The sequence below is a fragment of the Panthera pardus genome, unplaced genomic scaffold, assembly GCF_024362965.1.
Source record: "Panthera pardus isolate Hobbes unplaced genomic scaffold, ASM2436296v1 HiC_scaffold_6, whole genome shotgun sequence".
NCBI lineage: Eukaryota > Metazoa > Chordata > Mammalia > Carnivora > Felidae > Panthera > Panthera pardus.
Window position 1 is genome coordinate 109,400,680 of NW_026526991.1, and position 13,218 is coordinate 109,413,897.

Consider the following 13,218-nt stretch of genomic DNA (forward strand, 5'->3'; position numbering starts at 1 on the left):
TATTATTTATTGTTCATTTGAATTTTCCCAATCATTTAAAAATGTAAATACCATCCTTAGCTCTAGAGTAGGGATTGGCAAAGTGAGCCTGTAGGTCAAATCCTGCCCACTGCCTGTTTTTGTAAGTCAAGTTATTCATCATTTCTCTCCTTGGTGTTCCTCTTGAAGGACAGTCCCATTAATTCTTCATGGTAGATTAATTCATACAGCAGATGTTGTGATTAATCAAGTCCAATGTTTCATCTTTCCCTGGTGCAATATAGGGCTTTTACTAAAGTAATTGGCTTATATTCTTCAGGAGCTCTTCTAAAAAGTAAATTGGTAACATTACATTGTATCTATGCATTGGCATAAAACTAGTGGTTATTATAATGAAATTGTTCTTTAATCAGATAGTCCATTAAGCATTTTCCTCCTAGTTGGGCACTAATCTATGCACAATAACTATAGAAAGAAATCCACTTACCTTTGGTGACAATTCATCAGGAGCATATACTTGAATTTTTCTTTAGAATTACATCTGTGCTCATCCCTTGTGGAGGGACAAATAACTGTGATAGCCATTGAAATCCTGGTGGCACCTCACTGAGTATTCTCACTTGTGCTGCATCCAGGGGAAGGTGAAGGGAAAATGGAGACATCTACTTGGGAGTTTTGTTTTTTTCTAATACCTATTATTAACATGTTATATTTTTTCCTTTCAAGCAGTGACATTTTTTTCCTCCTAAAAAGATTAAATCTTTTTTTTCAAATATTTATTTTTGAGAGAGAGAGAGAGAGAGAGACAGAGTGTGAGCAGGGAGGGGCAGAAAGAGGCACAGAGACACAGAGTCTGAAGCAGACTCCAGGCTCTGAGCTGTCAGCACAGAGACCAATGTGGGGCTAGAACTCACGAACTGGGGATCGTCACAATCCCCAAAGTAGGATCCCTAAGCCAAAGTAGGATGCTTAACTAACTGAGCGACCCAGGTGCCCCAAAATAGATTAAGTCTTAAGCCCAAAACAAAATTTATAGCATCTGAGACAAAAGGTGAATTTGAAATGTCAAGATTTAGATTTTTAATTATTTTTACTGTGTCTTCTTAACTTTAAAAAGAAATGTATGAATCATACTGGATTATGGGAAATGGTTAAGGTATTAGGTATTGTAGGGTGTCAGAATATGCACCCCAATATATACCACGTTTGCATAAGGATTATTTTGAGCTGAAGGCAACTAAGAAGCAGATACAAGAAAAGCTCTCTGCCCTCCCCCTATTTGCCTGAAAGCAAGACATACGTTTACAAAGGTGTCCCCCTTCCTTCTCTATTAGTAAGGACCAAAATTAATCACCAGAGACAACTTTAGACCTTAAGCACCCTGGAGACAGCACCAGAGGAATCTACATAACAACTTCTACTAAACTTTTATTTACCATTAGTTTGTCATTATGTGCCTTCCCACAGTTTGGCTTGCCAGAGACTCAAGGTTCTTTTCCCTTGTCTCATCGCTTCTGTAACACATTAGTGTTCCCTTGCTGAGATTCCACATAAGCCCGAGTTCTAAGCACCACTTTGAGTTACTCATCTCTGAATACTCCAGGTGTAAGGGTGGTACACATGCTAATGAACTTTTGCTTGCTTTTCTCTTATTGATTTGTCTTTTATCAGCCTAGTTTATAGGGCCCCAGCCAGAAAACCTAGGAGAGTATAGGAAAAATAATTTCTGTTCCCCTATAGTATCTTAAAATTATGTTCTCTGCTTCACAAAGGGATTGTGCTCCTGGTTCAGCATAAATCCATTCCCCCAAACACATCCTCTGAAGCCTGAGACCCTGGTTATGGCAGGTGAGGAAAAGAAGAGTCTTTACAGATGCAGTTGTCACCTCTAGCTGGGTGTCAGAATTTTCTGGAGGGCTTTTATTTTTTAAATGCTTATTTATTTTGAGAGTGAGTGAGTGTGAGCAGGGGAGGGGCAGAGAGAGGGAGAGAGAGAATCCAAAGCAGGCTCCACACTGAGCCCTGGAGAGCTTTTAAAACTGAAGTTTTGGGGCACCTGGGTGGCTCAGTTGGGTAAGCTTCAGACTCCTTTTTTTTTAATTAAAAAAATTTGTTTAACATTTATTCATTTTTTTGAGAGACAGAGACAGAGTATGAGGGAGGAGGGGTGGAGAGAGAGGGAGACACAGAATCCAAAGCAGGCTCCAGGCTCCAAGATGTCAGCACAAAGCCTGAGCCTGACATGGGGCTCAGACCCATGAACCGTGAGATCATGACCTGAACTGAAGTTGGACGCTTAACCGACTGAACCATCCAGGCACCCCTAAGCTTCAGACTCTTGATTTTGGCTCAGGTCATGATCTCATGGTTAATGGGATTGAGCCCCACGTAGGCTCCGTGCTAATAGTGTGCACCTGCCTTGCTCGTACTCACTCTCTCTCTCTCTCTCTCTCTCTCAAAAAAAAAAAAAAATTAAACCCACAGTTTCCCTAGAGTTTTGGATTCAGTAGGTCTGGGCTGAGGCTCCATAGTAAAGAACACTTCCTCTTGTAGGATTGAGTAGGAGTCTGTAGGAGTTTCCTGTGGCTGCTGGAATAAATTACCACAAACTGGGTGGCTGAAAACAACACAAATTTATTATCTCAATGGTGGAGGGCGATGCTCCATCCCCAGCACTCTGACACACACAAACATCACTAATTGACCCACTCTTCAGTTAGTCTTTGCTTTTGCAAGAGAGGAGGGCAAAGAGAGAGAGAGAGAAAGAGGACTAGGATGTCAGGTCTTTTTTGGCTCAGCCACCTTTGCCCTCCTTGACATCTGCATGACTAAAGTAGGGATTTTACCACAAGGATAGTATCCTATAAAAATCCCATCCTCAGGCACCTGGGTGGCTCAGTTGGTTACACATCCCACTCTTGATTTAGGCTCAGGTCATCATCTCACAATTCAGGGGGTCGAGCCCCCATATCAGACTCCACACTGATGATGCAGAGCCTGCTTGAGATTCTCTCTCTCCTCTGCTCCTTTCTTGCTCATGCTCTCTCTCTAAGTAAATAAACTTAAAAAAAAAAAAAAGTCCATCCTCTTTGCAGCCAGTGCAATAATACACATTTCAAACTCAGTGAATCCCCCAAAGCCATGAAGTTGTTGCCGTGGTAGTCAACAAGTGTGCCCTAGCAATGCCTGTTGGTCATCACAACACTAACCATGACCTAAGGCCCCACACTGGAGAGAAAGTAGGGCATACATAGTCTTGATCATGGCCTTGGGCTTGCTCCAAGGGCACTTTGGCTCAGCAGTGAGACATGTCTATCTCTGTCTCCCAGAACTTTGTGGTCAAGAATTTAGCATCCTGAGTTATGCTTGCTTCCACTCCACTGTTCACATCTAACCACACTATTGGTCCCAGAAGACTCTCGATGTGGTTTCTTCCCTCTCTTCCTCTTGAACTTAGCTTCCTTACCAGATAGAATCAGGGCCTCTGTTTCCTCAGTAGTGCTCTGCTTTCCTGGTAACTTGGTCCAATAGAGCCCAATTTCACAGACTGCTTCCAGTAGCTCCACATCTGCCCTGTGCTTGTGGCACAAGTCTTTCTGATTTAGTACATATGCAGAGGTCTTTTCTCCTGTCAGTGTGTGTTTAGAAATCTGACGTATGATTCCTGACAACACACTTTACTGCCGAGTCTCCCTCTGAATGTTTCCAAGCATTCTGCCACAGGAACACTTCCTGTGTCAACCAGTGGGTTGACAGCACTAAATCCACCCAATCCACTACTGAAGGTGTGACTCCATAAATTCTTTCTTAAATCTCTCTTGCTCTCTGCCTCTGAGGCTCCCATTGCTGCAACATTTTGTGGCAAGTTCCAAAGATGGACAAAAAAAAGTCCCTATCTAGTTCCTGGCCTGCATTCCACAGTAACATACCTGGTTTCTGGTATCTTCTCACCTCAGATGAGTTTCCCCACTTGCTAATAGCCAGGATCATACCCAACCTGATACTGCAGGCTCCAGGGGTTCCCATTTTATAGATAAAATAGAATATGGTCTTAATCCAAACATGATTGCCACAGATCCTTCACTTTCCCATGAAAGTTGCCAATTTCTCTTTTTAAATTATATGCCCACTCTGGACCTTGAGTGTAAAATGGAGAGAGAGTTCAGAAAAGATAATATCTCCCCCAAATTAATGATTACAAAAATGGGGAGATTAAAAGCAAAATGATGCTGTAGCAATAAAAAAGGTGTGTGGGGGGGGAGGGGGTGTCACACTTATAATCTTTAAAAACTCATCAACAAGAGAGAAAAACAGCAGATTCCCACTATCTTCTTGACTGAGCAGGGTTCTAGATGCTTCTAATTCATCCCAGTTCCCACCCCCAGGAGCAGTATAAGAGGAAGGTAGGTGAGTGGGGGGGAAATCCCATAAAAATCACCTTAATACTCCCAACAAAAGAGAGACAAGTCAAAAAGATACATAGGAGCCCAGGGCTAAGTTTTCCTCAAAAACAGAAGATGCTGCTTTCCACTCACCATCTTGGTTGCTCTTTGCTAGAGAAGAAGGCAGAGCAGTGGAAATCAACCAGTGGTGATTATAGCAATAAATGGAGATTGGGGAAAATAGAAGACAAAATGAAAATAAGATAAGATTTTATGAGGAAAGAGGGGTCAAAGGAAAAATCAGAGTGGTCAGTTTCATCTCTTGTTTGTTTTCCTTTATTGATCTGTTGTCCTCAGCATCAAATATGATGTTAACTGGTGCTTTGACACACACGTATTTAAAATCATACAAACCTTTCTACTATAGATTTTTTAAATCAGAAACGGGTGCTGAAAGTAGTAAAAATTTTTGGCATCTATAGAGATATTTTCTCCTTTTTAATAAATATGTGAACTATATTCATAGATTTATTAATACTGAATCATTTTTACATTCCTGAGATGAACTCCACTTAGCTGGTCTCTATTATTCTTTGAAAGTACTGTTAAACTATATTTGCAGATAGTTTATTCAAGATTTTGGCTTCCATATTAAAAACCTAAATTGGTCTGTAATTCTTTCCCAATCTCTGGCACCAAGGCAGGTTGGTTTGACAGCCACCATGATGAGAACCTTCTGACTAGATTCTAGTTTATTTCCAGCTGTACCCACTGTCAGAGATAACAGGAAGAACTCCAAAACGTGAGCAAGACATCAGGTGCATTCCCTTATTTCTGCAACTGTTCATGCCCTGAATGTATACATGGATACTACTACCACAGAGTTACACACACACACACACACACACACACACACGTTTTCCTTTTGGAGGATCTAGGGCAGAGCAACTGGAAATGGATGCCTCTCACTGCCCAGGAAACCATCCTGGTAACCTAGAGGAGTTTCCAGGTGCACAAAGACCTGTGCTGCCCATTCTACACCCTTTTCAGGACATCAGAAGTACATAAACTATCCACATATCGTTAATCAGGCCACCTATAGATACGTCTTGAAACGCACACAATGACCTGTCAGTATTGTAACTGGAACGTGGTGTTCTCTTTGTATCCACCGATAAGACACAAAGCCCAAAGACACACAGTGTCTTGGTTGGTGAACCTCTCTAGGCACAGAGGAGTCAGTGCCAGTTCTGAGTCTCAAATTTACATGGTATTCCTACTATTAACGCATACAAAATTTCTAGTGGAGATGGAATGTACAGAATAGGATGAAGAGCTTGATGTGTACAATCAACAATTCCAGTCTTGATCATGAAACCCAAGACAACCATATACTACATTATATTCTTTCCTGTTTTTCTAAAGTATCAAGATCAAAAATAAGAATTAAGCGCCAGGATTCACAATTATTCAAATAGGGTCAAGACACCTCTATAAAAATATATAATTTCATCAGTGAAAATTTTGCCTTAAGTCCCAATATCTATTCCATTTCTTCTCCCTTTTTTTTAACCTTACAATGTGTTGAGGTACTTCAGAGTCCATCGAGGGGTGAGGAGGTGAGGGAGCAAAGGTTGATGGATTTTTAGTTTAATGTTCTATTGATAGAAACCAAGCTTCTCAGGACCAGATCAACAGAAATGACAAATAAGCTTTGCAAAAACAGAGGCAGTGTTTATGCCTCTGATCCCTAACAGCTCGTACAGGGTGTAAGGTCCTTTGATTTGGATAAGCCTTCAATTATAAACAAATCCTTGAGTGGCAAATAGGATATCAGTAAAATCATAATACTTTAAAAATACATGTTTAATCCCTTAATAGGCTTAATAACAATGGATCTTTTAATTTCTGAGTGTAGTCTTCACCTGATTGTGTGAAATGTACTCAACCAAAGATGTAATAATTCTGATTTTTTTCTAAGTGTGGCTCAAAGCCTAGATGCTAGCTGAAGAAATACAAAAAAAAACAAAAACTTCAGGAATAGAATTCTTTTCTAGTTATTTTGAAATTTCCAGGCATTTCAAATTACAAAACCTACTTAACCATTTCTGTATCACAGCAAACAAAATAAAACCAAATTAGTTGACTATTGGAATGTGAAACACTTATTGGAGTGTGAAAGTGTTCCAAATCTGGATAGTGGTGATGATTGCACAATTTAGCAAATTTGCACAAAATCATTGAATTGTATACTTAAAACAGGTGAGTTTTATGGAATGTAAATTATACCTCAAGAAAGTTACATGCAACAAATTAGTTGCAATGCTTCCTATGACCACAGAATGTCAGCAAAGTCAGCCATGAAGGATTTTTCCATAAACCTAATTTTCTAAGAAGCCAGCAACTGCTAGATATAGCTGTCTTTCACTACAGAAATGCCTTTGTTCTGGCTCTCAGGTGCTTGAAGTTATCAAAGAGTTAGGCATCAGGAATAAGGAAACATTTTCTTAAGTTTTTTTTAATGCTTATTTATTTTTGAGAGAGAGACAGAGTGCAAGCCAGGGAGGGCAGAGAGAGAGGGAGACACAGAATCTGAAGCAGGTTCCAGGCTCTGAGTTGTCAGCACAGAGCCTGACGCAGGGGTCAAACTCAACAAACTACAAGATTATGACATGAGCAAAGTCAGACACTTAACCGAGTTACCCATGCGCCCCAGGAAACATTTTCAAATGTTGTCTTATACAGATCTACAATGATTGAAGCTATCAAATCATTTTATTCATGGTATATACAATAAATAAAACTAACTTCAAGCCACAATAGTTTTGAATAAGCTATTCATTCTTACTGAAAATAACAAAATCATTAAAACTAGTTTTGGACTACTTATACATTGTAGTAAACATATAAACTTTGACTTTTTACAACTATTTTATCTTACATTGTACATTTTAAAGGGGAATTTTTAAGATGGTCTAATTCCCTTTAAGTTAGACAAACATTAACCAGTGAACTTTTCAAGTAACTAGGTAATATGAAGAAATCTTTTAAAAGGAGTACGGTCTCTCTCATTACCTCCATAGATCTTCTGAAAACATAAAATACATTGGATTATAGGAAGGTAAACCTAATACACATTGAAAACCACAACTATTTCTGGGCTAAAACTTCCTTTTGCTCAGTGCAGCCCTGTTATGATTAAGGGCGGAGGAAACTTGTGAGCTGGAAATTTTTCTCTCACATTTTAAGCAGATTTACAAGTAAAGGAAATAAGGTTTGTCCAAATAAAGTTTTCAAGTGTCAAAATATTAACCTAGGTTTCCCAAATCAAAATAGATGCCCTGCCTTCATCATGAGGTCAGTTTCAATCTAAGGGCTTTTTGCTTTTGAATTCTGGTTAATACTAAAAGCAACGTGAATGACAATTTCTTGGATTAATGATTGAGTACCAGGAATCCAGAAACTGCTCACAGAGATAAGAAAAAATAGGATCTGATGAGATGATACTTACATTAACTTTTCTCAGAAATTTGAGGGTCTACTGTTTCCTTCACAGTATCACCAAATGTCAAGGTCAAAGTAGAGAAGACAGAGGTTAAGTGACATGTTAAGTGATCTGGCCAAAGTGACAAAGGTGGTTAATTGAACAGTTAGGACTAGAACCAGGTCTTGTGGGCTCTCAGCCATAGACCCTAGATTCAAACACATGTCCAGGGCACCTGGCTGGCTCAGTCAGTTGGGTATCCAACTTTGACTCAGGTCATGATCTCACAGTTTGTGGGTTAGAACCCTGCATCAGGATCTGTGCTGACAGCTTGGAGCCTGGAGCCTGTTTCAGATTCTTTGTCTCCCTCTCTCTCTGCCCCTCCCCTGCTCATGCCCTCTCTCTGTCTCTCTCTCTCTCCTCTCTCTCAAAAATAAGCATTTTTTTAAACAAAATCACATCCGTTATTCATTCTGCAATTTATATGATCTGTAACATTGGGGATTTTTGTTGTTTCTGTAGTTCTTTCTATCCAGGGCAGATTTGAAAAACACAGATAACCACTGTCTGATTCAAGAACCGTAAAGTAAGTCATGAGACAACGATGCTAGGGATGCTAAATGCTCTGGAAGAAATATTCAAGTAATTAGTTAAGGTGAAAATGCCTTATGACTGAAAAATTACACATGGAGTCCTAATGTGCTTTGGTGAATGAAGTCTATGCCAGCAGTGGAAGGGGCCCCTAGCTGTTCTGCAGTCCATGGCAACCCAGTCTTTTTCACTCTCTACCATTATGCTGGGAGCTCCAGTTACTAAGCACTGGTCTGCCAACTTCCCCTGCCCTCCCCCAAACTGCATGATCCTATAAGTATTTCTGGAGCAAGAGCAACCAGGCATTTAATGACGTAAGTCATGTCTCTTGACTTGAAAGATTAATGGGTCAGGCATGTTATGTACCCTTGATAAAAGAGATTTGTGTTCTGCCCTTCAGGGTCTAAATTCCCAACAAAATCCAGCTGGGTAGTATCAATTCAGACATCTCAATAAAAGGATAAATGAAACCATGCAAATAATACAGACCTATACTATGCCTGAAAATATATATATATTTTTTGCATTGTCTAAAAGCTGCAATCTTAGTGGCAGCAAATGTGTTATTTTTAACACTATGAGCTAAGTGAGAAAAAGGATAGTAAGAATTCTGGCTGATAAAAGTAGCATACATGCCTGTGTATTTTAAAACATTTTTGTATGTGAAAAAAAAATCTGTGTATTTACTTTTTAAAAATTCATATTGAAATGGATTAATGTTACAAAATCTGGAATTTCTAACATTCTGCTATTATTCCTAATTTCATATATCACATCAAAAGTCCCTGAATTTCAGTTGTTCAAAGGCATAGCACTACTCTGTCACTAATCTAACTTCTAAGCAATTGCCAAATATCATCAGTGCCTTAATCTCCAATCACATTTTTTTGAACTTTCAAGCTAAGATAACAAAACAAATGCTGATCTTGATATCTACTAAGCAACAAGATATACTACATTTTTTAAGCTTGAAAATATCACTGCTCTCCCACAGTGAATGAAAGATGTACTTTCCCAGTATTGTCAATAATTTCTAGTGATATGATCATGCCCCCCGATCCTTTGGAATCCCACAGTCTGATAACAGGTTAAGATAAGAATTAAAATGCTATCCATGGCCACAACTGAGTGACACCCACACATAGTATGGGGGGCAAGACTCTTTAACATTGATCTCATTTTCCATTATGTTCTAACCACCTAAAATAACTAATTATAAGCAATTCAAACAAAATCAGCAATTTTGCTGCAAAATTATTCATTTTAAAATCACTTATTTACCCATCAGTTTTTAAGCCTTCATAGACTAAGAATGTTTAAAACAGAATAAGGAGTTACAGAAATGCCACATGCATCATGTTGGGCTGTGGCTATAACACTAAATAGTCTTGTATGCTCAGTAAATATTGGATGGGTGCAACCATCCATGACTTAGGGGAAAACTGGGTGAGGCCTGACCCCAGAGTGTGTTCTCCAAAATTTAATGTGCTTCAGAAACAGGAGTGCAACTGGGTAAAAATAGGAATGCTCATACCTACTAAATAAAAATTCTAGATATATGGAATGCCAAACAATAAACATATAGGTACAGTCATGTTATCCTTTATCTAAAAAGCTGATTTTTAATAGCTTCCCTATTAGGCTACTTACTTCCTCAAAAGTGTACCAATAGTTACTGTGTTTAAAAGGTAGGAATTTTACATTTTTTTAATGTTAATCTTTGAGAGAGAGAGAGAGACAGAGCATGAGCAGGGGACAGGCAGAGAGATAGAGAGAGACACAGAATCTGAAGCAGGCTTCAGGCTCCGCTGTCAGCACAGAGCCTATGCGTGTCTCAAACCCATAAACTGCAAGATCATGACCTGAGCTGAAATCAGATACCCAACTGACTGAGCCACCCAGGCGCCCCTAAAACGTAAGAATTTTAAAGTTTATTCCTAAGTCAAACCGACACTGGTCTGCCATAAGTCCGTGCTTTCCAGAGCTCATCAAACACTTGTTTGGTGTTAAGGCTTGTTGAGAGCTATTTGTTCTAGAGACCCTTACACCGTATGTCAAATGTCCTCATAAAGTAGTAGGCCACGACAGACCTGACAGGGTCCCTGCATCCTCCCACTGTTTCCCAGAGACCAGCAGGACTTTCCTACAGTGAGTGACAAGGCATTCCTTCATGAGCTTCCCTCTCATCAGACCACAGGGGCAAAAAAAAAAAAAAAAAAAAATCAAGGCATCATGGTAATATAGATTACTATACTAGTTAAAAGGTCTGAGTATTCTGGTCTCTCCATGGCCAAGAGCTATCAGTAGTTAAGTAAATTAACCTGAAATTTGGCTTTCTGGTCTATAAAATTAAAGGAGTAAACTACAGTTGATCCTTGAACAATGCAGGGGTTGGGGTGCCGACATCCCCTTCCCTGCTGTAAAAATCCAACCCTTTTGACCCCCCCGCAAAACTTTAATAGCCTACTATTGACCAGAAGACTTAATGATAACAGTCAATTAACACATTTTATATATTGTGTACTGTATTCTTACAATAAACTAAGCTAGATGAAGAAAATGTTAAGAAGATCATAAAACACATTTACAGTTTTGTACCATAAAATAATCATGTACAAGTGGACCCATGAACTTCAAACCATATTGTTTAAGGGTCAACTGTACACTTTCGGGACTTCTTTCACCTTGATGATTTGACTTCAATGAGTACAACTGTTGATGTGATGTGCCAATAGCCAGTTAAACTACAGAGTCATTTTCTTCTGATCAAAATCAGGGATTTTAGAAACCAGAGAAACTAATAAATGCTTTCGCTCATTAGGAAATAAAAAGTTTGGAGATTTCTAGATCTAACCACTTGGAACCACAGAACTATCACCACAGCAGCCATCACCTGCTTGGCCAGCATGCACTTCTTATGGTCCCTCTCCTACAGTTGATCCAGGCTAGGTCAGAGCCCTGAGGCAGAGGCATTGTGTCCCTTGCCTGGTTCTTTCATTTTTTTATTTCTTTTTTTTTTTTTAATGTTTATTTATTTTTGAGAGAGAGAGAAACAGAGACAGAGTGCGAGGGGGGGAGATGGAGAGAGAGGGAGACAAAGAATTTGAAGCAGGCTCCAGGCTCAGAGTTGTTAGCACAGAGCTTGCACAGAGCTTGAACTCATGAACTGCAAGATCATGGCCTGAGCCGAAGTCTGACACTCAACTGACTGAGCTATGCAGGCGCCCCTCCCCTTGCCTGGTTCTGCTCTTGATCTTGAGCTCTGACAGCTATGGAACCTTGGGCAAGTTACTTGCCCTTGTCTTCAAGCCTGTTTCTTCATCTGCCAACTGGGGATGACAATAAAAGCACCAACACTTGTTGGGTTATGAGAATTAACTGTGATAAGCCCTATATGGCACATTGTTTGGTGCCTGGCACAGAGTAAGCACTCTGTAAATGGCAGCAATTATTTTTGATGACAGCCGCATGGTTATAGCATCCATAGAACTCAGCACATGACTGAAGAAAGTCCAACAACAACAAAAAAGTCCATGAAGTCACATGGTTGTCACAGCCCCTGGTCCTCTCTCCTTCTGGACTTACTCTTACTAATGCAACCTCACTTGTTGACTTGAAGGAATGAATGAACGTGCTGACTCTCTATATCTCTTTCCAGAAACTCCAGATCACACAGCTCTGACGATGGGATAATAATTTAAGGAAGCAGGTGGCATGATCGATGAATTAAAGGTATCTCTTTCACAAAAAAGAAACTGGTAATAGTGGTTGCCCTCCCAGGAGGTGGCATCAAATCAGGGACAGGAGACTGACTTTTCACCATATGCCATTGTAGCTCTTGAAATTTGAACCTCAAATATGTGTTACCTACATTAAAAAGTGTTCTTTAACATGCTAATTTTTGAAAAGTAAAAAGTCAATTTGTAACTTAGAAGAGCATATGTCTTCCCCTCATGAGAGTTGGGAAGCTGAAAGTCCAGCCTCACGTGCCCTTCAGAGTATCTGAGTGCCCGTGGTTGCTACCCTGCCCATGCACCCCCACAACTGGGAGGTGATGGACAGACCCCATGGGAGGTGGGACAAAGAAAAGGAAAATCTTTCTGGTTCAGAATTATTTCAGGTTTTGACTGGTTTCTGCACAGAGGAATCAAAGGAATACCTACTGTAGATTTAGAGCAGGGCTTTATGTCCAGTTCTATTCTACTGCCCAGGGAAGGCAAAGACCTGAATTAAAAGAAAGAACAGAGAGTGAATGAAGTGTGTGTGTGTGTGTGTGTGTGCGTGTGTGTGTGTGTGTGTACTCCAAATAACCCATGCTGGCTCAGCTTTTCGATGCTCTTTTCCCAAATATTTTTCTGATAAAGAAATCTGAAAAAAACTCGGCATCCTTTTGAAAATTAAGACTGGCTTGGAAATAACAAGGGCCGCACTTTATTTGAGCAAGTACAATCTAGTATAACAAAGTTATATAACAAGGTTAGCTTTCTCCTTTTACTCATCATTTTCCATCCCTGATGGAATTAATTATGTGTGGATGTGTAAAGAAGATGGCCCTGAAAAGAAATATCTTAAATCTCATTGTAAGCTGTCACACAGCACCCCATGGCAAAATGGATCTTTGAAGAACAAACATGTTAAAAATGCTTTGCACTAAAATACATTTGGAATTCTAAAATGCATAAATATGAAACGTAGCTATGATAAAATGGATTTATATAGAATATTGAAATATACCATGCTCAAGTAGTTCAGAATCAGGCCTGTGTCTTTGGGACGACCTTA

At 39.6% G+C, this 13,218-nt stretch overlaps 1 protein-coding gene across 1 annotated transcript in view; it reads left to right on the forward strand.

The window, feature by feature from the left end:
• Positions 1–13,218, forward strand: part of LOC109276297 (translation initiation factor IF-2-like) — a 107,004-nt gene that overhangs the window by 88,269 nt on the left and 5,517 nt on the right. The window contains exon 6 of the mRNA XM_053895358.1: positions 12,095–12,168. The gene's annotated coding sequence lies outside the window, so the exon portion shown is untranslated. The remainder of the gene's footprint in view (positions 1–12,094; positions 12,169–13,218) is intronic.